The sequence below is a fragment of the Chlorocebus sabaeus genome, chromosome 25 (genome assembly GCF_047675955.1).
Source record: "Chlorocebus sabaeus isolate Y175 chromosome 25, mChlSab1.0.hap1, whole genome shotgun sequence".
Classification (NCBI taxonomy): domain Eukaryota; kingdom Metazoa; phylum Chordata; class Mammalia; order Primates; family Cercopithecidae; genus Chlorocebus; species Chlorocebus sabaeus.
In genome coordinates, this window is record NC_132928.1 from 38,706,856 (window position 1) to 38,716,742 (window position 9,887).

Here is a 9,887-nt window from a genome sequence, read left to right on the forward strand (position 1 = left end):
ACCAAAGTGATACACACCACACATGTACTGGAATGGCTAAAATTTAAGAAGGCAAACAATACTGTTTGTGAGGATGTGGAACAATGGGAATCATCACTTATTGCAGGTGGGTAAGTAAAATTGTCCTACCACATCTGTAAATAAACATTTCAGCAGTTTCTCATAAACACTTAAACATTTAGCCACCTAGCGAAGAAGGAGATAAAGCAGCTGAGGGAACGCCTCCAGAATAAGAAGAAAAGGAAAGCGATCTTGTCTAAATTACTTTCAACATGATACCTGTACCACATGACTTTATCTATGTGAATTTTTCCTAGGTGTATGCTCCTTATCCATACTTTTTTTTTTTTTTTTTTTTTTTTTTTTTTTTTTTTTTTGAGACGCAATCTCGCTCTGTCGCTAGGCTGGAGTGCAGTGGCGCGATCTCGGCTCACTGCAAGCTCCGCCTCCCGAGTTCACACTATTCTCCTGCCTCAGCCTCCCGAGTAGCTGGGACTACCCTACCGGCGCCCGCCACCACGCCCGGCTAATTTTTTGAATTTTTAGTAGACACGGGGTTTCACCGTGTTAGCCAGGATTGTCTCTGTCTCCCATACATTGTTATTAATAGAGTATTCTTATTTAAACTGGACATGTGAATATGCCCAGAATCTCTGGAGTTCTGAAGGCATGATATCCTAAAAATGTCATGAAAGCCAAGGTATAAAATAGAGATGTTTCAAACAGTAAAATATTTCCTACTTGAGTGAGGTAAATCTGCAAATCTCACCTGGAGTCCTTATCTACTTTTTTGTCCCTGTTTTTAACATTTTTTTTGGGGGGTTATAAAGATATAACTGACAAATAAAAGTTATATGTATTTATAGTCCATAATATGGCGTTTGGGTATATGTAAATTGTGGAATGATTAAATAAAGCTAATTCACATAGCCACCCCCTCACATACTTTTTTTTTTTTTTTTTTTTAAATGGAGAGAACATTTTAGAACTTTGCTAACTCTGTCAGGAATTTTCAAGTACACAGTACAGTATTCATAACTAGAGTCACTGTTACTTGTCTATTTTTTGGGGCAGAGATTACATGTTCACTGTAATAAGAAATGTCTCAGTGAGCTGCCATTGGTGTATTAAGCCGTTTCCTACAGATTTGTCTGCATCTTTGAAATGATTAGCAAAGTTAGATAATAGACAAGATTTCCAATTTACTGAAATTTGATTTGGCTATCTAATCATTTGATCCTTTATATTGGATAAGTAACTAAAAGTAGCAATTTCACTCCAAGTTTAAACAAAATGTTAAATATTAAACAAAATAAATAAAAACATGTTAACAATAACAGCAAAACCAAAACCAAAAATTGTACAAGAACGTTTATAGCAGCTCTAATCAAGAGTATGAAACTCAAAACAATTATCGATAGGATTACAATAAAAAACCTTTGGTATATTCATACAGTTGAATACTATTCAGAAAAAAATGGTAAACTAAAAATAAGTACAACAACATGGATGAATTTTAAAATATGTACATTAAGCAAGAGAGGCCAGAAACAAGAACATATAAATAAAAGCATATATATGTTCTATGATTTCATTTACATACAGTTTTAGAAACGCCTATGTCAATAAAAGTCAGATCACTGGTTACTTGGAGAAGAGGGAAGGTTTTGGCACCATGATAGTGTTCTACGTCTTTCTTCAATGGAAGTTTGTTCCATGATTGTATACATTTATCAAAAAATATTGACCTGTCACTCAATAGCTGTGCATTTTATTGTACATAAGGAATACCTCAATACATTTAAGTAAATTTAAATATGTACCAACATGTGTATTCAGGGAAGCATCATTCCCTTCTTTGCCATCTCACCCCCTGTAATAGGTGGCTTTAAAGAAAAATTTCTAGTTTTTCTTTCCTGTTATTCTTATTCTAAAACAACATCAGCAGCAACAACAACAACAAAAACACAGATTATTGATTACTCATGGTGAGGGTTGTAGTAGTAATTTACAAGACAAGAAAAACTACATTGAATATGCTTGAAGAACAACTATCACTGTACAAAATACAGCATTTTACTCTCTCCTGGCTAGATTGAAATCCTATGTTTTAAAAATGACTCATTTCCAATTCCCTTACTTTAAGCTTCTGTCAATACACCTGAAGAAAAATAAACAAAATTAAGATACACTTTTATGAAAGGAGGTTTTTTTAATCTAATTGTACATAATGTTGGCACAAAATTTCTGTTGTAATAAAATAATATGCACCTAACAAAAGCTGTAGAGTTCCTTAACCCATGACTTCTTAAATATGTCAAATATTTATTGAAAATAGGAAAGCAAAATTTTGGAATAAAATGCATACATAAAAATGTATCCATGTTTACATATACTGTCTGAAAATAATCTTGAGTTGTGTTGTGGCTGTTAAAGTGGGGATGGTAAGGCCCTCTCCTTGGGTTGCTGAGGGAATGGCTTCTGATCTGGTTCTCGCTGCCTCCACCTGTCCTTGTGTAGTTTGTTCTTCAGATACTTCTGTTTACTGTGTCCTTCCTCCCATCTGCCATATTTTGGGCCATATGTGTTTGTTTGTATACCTTATTTTAGTTTGTATTTTGCATTTACAATTGCTCATATTTCACCTTGTGACTTTATTTACAAATTGCATCCTGTACTACAAATTTTGTAAAATATTTTCCCATTTAGCATCATAACAATAAGTTGTCTTTTATCTTCATATTTGATGCTATAATTTTCTGTCTTTTCAGCTTGTGTTCTTTAGATCCTCATCACTGTTTAGTGCTTATTATGCATATAAAAATAAATTGTAAGCTTTTCAGGGAGGATGAATTAATCACCTTAAAAAAGATTTCTCTATATTGCAATGCCATTCCTCTTATACTTGAATGATCTATCATTCAAAGTCCTTGACTCTGCTATTTTCCAGTGAATCCATGACTAACATTATGTCAGGCACAAAAGTTTTTATTGTATTTGTAGTTATGCATTTGCACTGCTGTGTCTCTATTTTGAATATGCAACCATGGAGGACAAGGATTATGCTTCATTAATCTCTCTCTTTTTATCCAGAGTCCTTAAATAGTTCTTTATGTGGTAGAGGGCATCTGACTTTTTGAAAATTACCCCTCCCCAGCACGTAGCCTATGCTCTCCCTTGCCACTTGTTCCTGATTTAGGCCTAGCCAGTCAGAACATTCCATGTCCATAGTCACAATGACTGGCTCAGTGTTGATTGCCTGATCCAACCCAGGCCAATAAGATTAGTTGCCCTGCATATCATCTTTACTGAACGGAGTAAAAACCAAGATTTCTGCTGTTTTATGAAGCTTTCAGTTAATTAATTTCTTTTGTTTCATTTAACGTGATTGTTTTTCTGCAACTTGAAAATGAAAGAGTGCCGTGTAAGCCATATTTATATATTAACAAGTCTTCTCCACTTTCTATTCGAATGTTTTAATACAAAAGACAGATTTTTATTCATCATGAAGCAACATAAACATCTCTCCTACTACCCACAATTCCTTTGAAAAGTCTTTATTTATCATCCAACATGTTGACAGCAACTTTCTACTGTAAAGTAAGATAAAATAATTTGGTAACTGATTTTATTTCAGAAAGATTCAATGTTGATTTTATTCTTAAAAATAAAACAATGTATCTAAATGAAATCAGCCACATGTGGAAATCTACATACATGGTTTAGAATCTCATTATAAAGAGAATGAAAATATTGTGTTGATTCTCTACTATGTTTCAGCAGAAATTGTTTTAGAAAAATAGAGAAAGCATTAAATGCAAACTTGAATATGTATAAATGCCACCAATTAACCTACTTCATGGTAAAACATTATTATGTGCTGACGTGCAGGAGAAATATATTTAGGTTGTTTTTTTCCTGCTTTTCTCCTCTTTTCTTCAGTAGTAATTGTGCAGAGATCTTCTGTTGCATAGCATTTAAGTAACCATGCAGAAAATAACAGCTCTGTTTTATTAACCTGCTATTTATTTTAATAAGAAAATTTTAATAAGAGTGAATGCATATTTTCTCCACATTGCCTATAGTTTTATTTTTAACCTGAGAAACTTACATCACTTAGAAATGTTTAAAGGTTTTGATTACTGAAAGAAATCAGTGTGACTGAGTGTAACTAATTTGTTTGCAAACTAAAATCATGTTTGATCCTTCGTTTCTTAGTTAAAATATATTTTAAAAAATTTTTAAGTGAGTTATTTGGAGGCTTGATAGCCAAATATATTCTTCCTCCATGTTAAAAAGAAATATAGTCCTCAAACATAATAAAATGTGTTATGTATCTAGATCTAAACTTTAGTAATACTCATGATGACTTTCCTCACATATATATTCCAGTTTTCCAATAGGCATATCATCCCTTAAAATTTGTGGAAGATTTGGTACTGGAATTGATAGAATAAAAAGTGAAATATGTAATGTGTACTCTATCACAAAGATAGGTCAAGGGAGAGAAAAGTCAGAGATTTGTGATTTTTAGCGCTGTACATATAAGGCAAAGAGGCTTACAGATTAATCCTTTCAGAGATGTGATTATTACTTTTGGAAGGTCTAAATCAAAGGTATTAGACAAGTCAATAATATATGACACATACCAAAGACTACAGCATTTTCAGGCTGATGAACGGAGAGATTTTCTGGCTTATTTTTCAATTTTACGGCTGGTATCTTGTAAAGAGTATAGTACCTGTTGTCACAAAGTAATTAACCTTAAAGTACAGGTGGTCTCATTCAAGAGAGAAAACGCTGACCTTTGCCATCCTAAAGCCCTGTATGCTACTCCAAATACGGGAAGGGTTCATTCTTTTATGTGATTTCACTTCAAGAAAACAATCTTAAACTTTTTTACTAAAAGATCCTTTCAGATTCCAGTTGGGAAACAAACAAAACAGAAAAAAAAGTAGAGCTAATGAAACATACTCTACAGAAATATGATTAGATGGAAAAAAAATTGCCCTTGATAAAATAAACAATATTGTTATTCTAAAAGAATCTGTGGAAAAGAAATATTTGAATGCTGATTGTAGTTCTAGTAAAAATTTAGTAGAACTTAAACATGGAATAATTATGAGACAATTGGCAACCGTTTTTCCTCTTTTTTAGAGTTACAGAGATTGAGGCAATAAAATATCCATTTATATATAAGGCAAGATGTCTAAAGTAGTGCAACAAGTTTTATCACCTGTAGAGTCAGACTCCACAATTATTTGTGGAGTCAAATTCTGATGAACACTATGGACTATCATTCCCAGATGGAAATGTATGCATGCCCAAATTTCCCAGAGAAGAAATCCACTTACTTATTTTCATTTTACTGATTTTGGTCTAAGCAACTGTAGCCTCAATAGTCAAGAAAGATTTTGTTTCAGGCTCTATTTTTAAATAAAATTGAACCAGTAAGTACTTCATACTATCTGCTACCATCTCTCAGTTTAATTTGTCCACATGCACTTTCTAATCAGATTGCACTTTGCGTATCTATTATTTCTTATGGCACTGCGGAGGTTTGAAAGGTAAGTCATTTTATTTTTCTTCACAATTTACTTATCTAAAATCATTCAACTATATTTTATAAACAAGCCTATTTAAAAGTTATTTCTTTTTCAGACTGGTTGCTAGATTCTTTAATTGTCAGAAAAACATTGCAACTACTGATTTTAATTGACTAAGTTAATAAAATATGGAATAATCTTTTCTCACTGAAACTTCCTCTGCCTACTCTAGGTTATTTTAATTTCTTGATCAAATCTGTATTTAAGCCTGGCCTGAGTACTGTCAGAGCTGGAAACCCCAGGCAGCCATCTCTGCTTTCATCTTATTGAACTACAAGAATTTTATTCATCTAAAATTTTTAAGACTCCGAGACCTGTAACTGGTGAGCAGCAAGACTGGTGCTTGTTAATACGAATGGACATGTAGTCCACTGGTAGAAAGTGGGCACATTAGCAGGTTAGGTAAAACTACCCCAGGAAGTAAATATAAAGACACATATCTTGTCATCTTTATCCACATTTTTTTTCCTGCTTTATCGCTGAAATTGTTCCCAGCTAGGTTTTCTAGCCAGCCATTAGTGATTTGTCAAAGGCTACCAGTTGCAAATTATTTTCTATTCAGACTCTGGATTACTATTTTTAATGCATAAATTGGGTAAAGGAAGGGGAGAAATGTGGAGGCAGGAGAGAGCAGATTTCAAGTGCAGGACAAGTTCAACAGTGAATATGATGGCAATGTGAGATTGCATGGGGGCAATGACCGCACAGGAGTAAGGCAAGACTATGTTGTTCATTTAATAAAGAGCGAACCTATCTGAAAAAAGCCTTTGGCTGTTACTGGTATTTTATTTTTTCTTAGATTTCCTAATTTGTTTCCTTGGGAACTAATCGTTGACATCCAACTCTGCCTCTTTTCCAAGTTCTTATCTCATTTAAGTTACATTAGAAAAATTATCGCTTTCCAATGATTTAATATGTGCTTAAATTTTTAAAATGTTACTCATTTTCATATAATCATTTATTGAACACTCTCTGCATAGAAGACCACAAAATTAGTTCATTCTCAATTTCTATAATTCAGTAGTGTTTTTAGGTTAATTTCTTCTGTACATAAGAAGTTGATAGTTGGCTGATTTTTGAGCTTTGCTTCAACTCTGCTGAATTTTGTACTCGGTTTAAAAGGAGTATAAAATTTATGTGCTCATAAATTCAAATGTAAACTTCAAATGTACTCAATTTCAGATCAACTCGGTTTATAAAACAGTTTACTTTCAAATTCTTTAGTCTTAATAACTTAGATTAGAGAGATCATACTTTCAAAATTTATTACAAAGCTACAGGAGTCAGCACAGTGTGATCCTGGCATAAGTATAGGCATGTTGATGCTCTATGTATATATACACACCCACACACATATACATAGAAACTATGTTTCAGGCTCTATTTATTAATAAAGTTAAACCAGTAAGTACTTCATACTATCTGCTACCATCTCTCAGTTTAATTTTTCCACATGCACATTCTAATCAGATTGCACTTTGCACATCTATTACTTCTTATGGCACTGTGGAGGTTTGAAAAGTAAGTCATTTTATTTTTTATTATATTATATATACTGTTTCCTTACTATATAAGTTAATAGAACAATATTGAGAATCTAGAAATAAACCTTCTCTTTTACAATAAATTAATTTTCCATGATGCCAAGACTACTCAATGAAAAATGTTTTTCAATAAATGGTGATAGGGCAACTGCGACAAAGAGTAAAGCTGGGCTCCTGATGCAACATATATGCAAAAATTAACACAAACGGATTAAAGAACTTAATGTAAGGGATAAAACTGTAAAACTACCAGAAAAAAAAAAAAAACATAAATCTTTCTGATCTTCAGTTCGGCAATGCTTTCTTAGTTATTACATCAGATGCATAAGAACAAAAGGAAAAAAAATAGATATATTGTACCGAAATTTAAAATGTTCGTGCTTCAAGGGGCACCATTTAAAAAGTAAAGCATTAGATAGGTATGGTGGTGCACACCTGTAATCCTAGGTACTGGGGAGACTGAGGCAGGAGAATCGCTTGAACCCGGGAGGCGAGGTTTCAGTTAGCAGAGATAGCGCCTTTGCACTCCAGCCTGGGCAACAGAGTGAGACTCCATCTCAAAAATAAAGAAATAGATATAAATATAAATAAATAAAAATTAAAAAGTAAAATATGATTTACAGAGTGGAAGAAAATATTTTTAAACCATATTATCTGATCAGAACTTCTATCCAGAATATAAAATGAATGCTACAACCCAATTTATTATTTTTATTTATGTTTGTTTTTATACCTTTGAACTAGCAAAAGTCAATGGTTTTGAAGGGTACTTGCATATAAACATTAAATGGTAAATTTAGTCAAAATAGTTTGCTGTTACTTATCACAGTTTTATAAGTAGTCTGAGACACATGTGGGGACATTGTGATGGTTAACATTAAGTGTCAAATTTATTGGATTGAAGGGTGCAAAGTATTGTTTCTGGGCATATCTGGGAGTTTCATGGTATTGCCAGAAGAGACTAACATTTCCGTCAATGGCCTGGGAGAGGAAGACACATACTCAGGAAGACCCATCTACACCATGGGTGCACATCATCCAAGTTGCTGCCAGCGTGACTCAAAAACAGCAGACAGAAGAAGGTAGAATGAGCAGACTTGCTGAGTCTTACTGTCTTCATTTTTCTCCTGTACTGGATGCATCCTGCACTCGAATATCAAACTCCAAGTTCTTCAGCTTTTGGACTCTTGGACTTACACCAGTGGTTTGCCAGGGGCTCTCGGGCCTTTGGCCACAGAGAACTGTTGGCTCCCCAACTTTTGAGGTTTGGGGACTCGGAATGGATTCTTTGCTCCTCAGCTTGTGGATGGCCTATGGTGGGACTTTATCTTGTGATCGTGTGAGTCAATTCTCCTAATAAACTCCCCTTCATATATAAATGTACCGTAGTAGTTGTGCCTCTCTAGAGAACCCTGACTAATACAGACATAACCTAGATACATTCTAGATTATTATGGATTAGAAACTTAGATAACTCTTAAATTCTATAGATTATAATATATAGACTTATGCTACAGATAGACTCAATCACTCTATTTAAGACATAACCATATGCTATCATTAATAGTAGTGAAAGAAACAGAATTAATTTGATTTAGGACTCTTTAGATTGTAATTGGTTATAATTCTTAGATTACTACATTGATACAATATGTTTTGGAAAGGAAAACTTAATGATCAGCAAATACAGAAAATTTCAGACAAGACATAACTCCATTAACAATTATTTAACAAAACTGATAGAGTTATAAACATTAATACATGGAATTTTTAGTAATAATTGCATAGGCTGGCTTGAGTCCATTCGTATTTATAGCTATTTGATCAAAACCCTGTTAATTTCTTTGTTCCTTCTTGACTCCCACTGCTTCACTTGGCTAACCTTAAAAAAATAATAATAACAGGGTAAAGGCTTAAAGTGAATTTGTGTGGAATTTATATACACAATGTATTTTGGTTTTAACAAGATATTTAATAGAACCCCAAAACACTGTCAACAAACAAAGAAATTTTTGATAAATAGCCATTATTTTTTAAGAGAGATGTGTCAGTGGCCTCTACTTTAGGTACAAATATTATTATTTTGGTCAAATTTTATTTAAGGTTATAAAGTGTTTTTAGAAAGCCATACAAATTTCATTTATTCTATTTAAGATTACTAAATACAATAAATTATAAACAATAGGCATGAACATTAAACTTGGTAATGAGAGGTGAAGCCAGTTGGACTTCCTGGGTTGAGTGGGGACTTGGAGAACTTTTTTATCTAGCTAGATGATTGTAAATGCACCAATCAGCACTCTGTAAAAACACACCAATCAGCACTCTGTGTCTAGCTAAAGGTTGTAAATGCACCAATCAGCACCCTGTAAAAACACATCAATCAACGCTCTGTGTCTAGCTAAAAGATTGTAAATGCAACAATCAGCACTCTGCAAAAATGCACCAATCAGCACTCTGTGTCAAGCAAAAGATTTATAAATGCACCAATCAGCGCTCTGTAAAATGCACCAATCAGCACTCTGTGTCAAGCAAAAGGTTTATAAACGCACCAATCAGCACTCTGTAAAATGGACCAATCAGCACTCTGTAAAATGGACCAATCAGCAGTCTGTAAAATGGATCAATCAGTAGGATGTGGGTGGGGCCAAATAAGGGAATAAAAGCTGGCCACCCGCGCCAGCGGCAGCAACCCACTTGGGTCCTCTTCCCCTCTGTAGAAGCTTTGTTCTTTCAC